At 38.7% G+C, this 1777-nt stretch overlaps 1 protein-coding gene across 1 annotated transcript in view; it reads left to right on the top strand.

Annotated features, from left to right (window-relative positions):
- rbfox1 (RNA binding fox-1 homolog 1) overlaps positions 1-936 on the top strand; it is a gene marked incomplete at its 5' end in the record, with an annotated part of 164360 nt that extends 163424 nt beyond the window's left edge. Inside the window, 1 exon segment of the mRNA XM_032537557.1 lies at positions 1-936. This exon segment is cut by the window's left edge and continues 2832 nt beyond it.
- Positions 937-1777: the final 841 nt, after the last annotated feature.

Below are 1777 nucleotides of genomic sequence, written 5' to 3'. Positions count from 1 at the left end.
AAAGTACAGTATAATAATCCAACAATGTATTATATTTGAACAGTGCAGTAAAGATGTTCTCTTATATAAAAAAATACACAATAGTATGATGTTTTAGATTTAGAAGAGTAGAAGAGTCGTTAGGGCGAGCTCTCTCATTTTCTATCAAATCATATTCAGATTTTTATTAACTCTTTACAAATAATAATCACAGTGTAGATACTCTCATTCGTCCATGTTTTTTGTCAACTGTACCATTTTGCACATTTTCATTTTCAGATAAAAGCTTAGACATATCAGTGCTGTAGTTGTGATTTTTTTGTTGTTGAATTTTTTACATCAGTTCTGTATTTTCTGATGCCTTCTCTTTCCTCATGTAACATCCTTTCTGTTATTTTGAACCTTTACGAAAACTAACTGTTTGAATATTATAATGCTAAAGAAATACATGATTTGTGAACAAGCTAATCTCCAGTATGATGTAAATAGAACTTAATGGAATACATTTTGCAGTGTATTTGAAAAGCACTACATGGGCGACAGGAGCTCTGCTACGGCTGCATTGCAAGCCAGCCTACGGGCCGCTCCCTGGGCCACATTCTGTTTACAGCTAATCCCAATTAGTGGTGTTGTTACATATCTCCCTTTTTTGTATTTATAACTAATTAGATAGGGACAACTCTCAAATGCATCACATAAAAAAAGAAAGACAAAAAAAAAGGCAGCAGTAAGAGCTCCGGGGGCCGCTCTGTGTCCGTGTGTGTCCACCAGAAAAACTGGACAACTTGTAGTCCCCCACTATGCTGAATGTCGGACTCCGCAACTACTTTATACAAGCTCCGCTTCCAGTAGGTGTTGTGGTTCAAAACAAGGCTTCCTACCTTAGTCATTGTATGTGCATGTAGTATGGTTCTTCCACAAATCAATAACCATCAATAAAGTTTTGTTTTCTCAAGATTGTCCTCGTCCGTTTCCTCTTTTGAAAGCTGTAAAAGTGAAGATCCTTAAGAACATGATAGCAAAATAGTCCCATTGTAATAAGTCTGGTCCATTTTCAGGAAAAACCCTAATATGTGGTGGTGTATTTAGCCTTCTTTATAATGCTTATGTATAAAGTATGAGAGCTGCAGTGTGGGTTGGGTTGAGTTTTATGGTAGTGCTGTAATGGTAAGTACAAAAAAACAACATGAATCAATGGTGACTGAAGCCATGTTTCCATCCACACGTCTTTATCCAAATTAAGTGATATTGAATGAAAAAGGCCTCTGGAAACCATAAAAAAAATTAATGGAATTTCATGAATATCAACTAAAAGGAAATACGTTTGTCTCCTCGTATTTTCTCTTGATGATATTCGGCTTATGCGATAAACGCTCATGGAAACGTCATTTGCTGAATAAATAATGAGTTCCGAGTACGTTTTAGGTCATTTTATGGTTGCAACCCGCCACAAAACGAAGAAGAAGAAGTTGTAGTTCATTTCCCCCAGTATTTCCTCTCTGTCTGCACACATGGGGGGCGTCAACAAAGACAGATTGAAGTGGACGGACGAGGAGACGAGAGACTTTCTGAATTTAATTCATCAGGTACTCGCAAAGGAAATGGCCGACAAAGGTTAGGACAAGCTGTTGGACGTCCTCCGGAGTCAATGGAAGACGCTCAGACAGAGAGACATGTCTCAAAAAAAGAGTCTTGCAGCAGGGGAGACGTCCGATGGGGAATCAGGGGTAACAAGGTGCCAAGAGGCAGGTGCCAAGAGGGCTGGGAGACAGGTGGAAAACATCAGGTAATCACAAGA

Source organism: Etheostoma spectabile, chromosome 15 (genome assembly GCF_008692095.1).
Source record: "Etheostoma spectabile isolate EspeVRDwgs_2016 chromosome 15, UIUC_Espe_1.0, whole genome shotgun sequence".
In the NCBI taxonomy this organism is placed as follows: Eukaryota; Metazoa; Chordata; class Actinopteri; order Perciformes; family Percidae; genus Etheostoma; species Etheostoma spectabile.
Note: the sequence above shows the minus strand (reverse complement) of the source record. Positions and strands in the feature narration are given on the sequence as shown.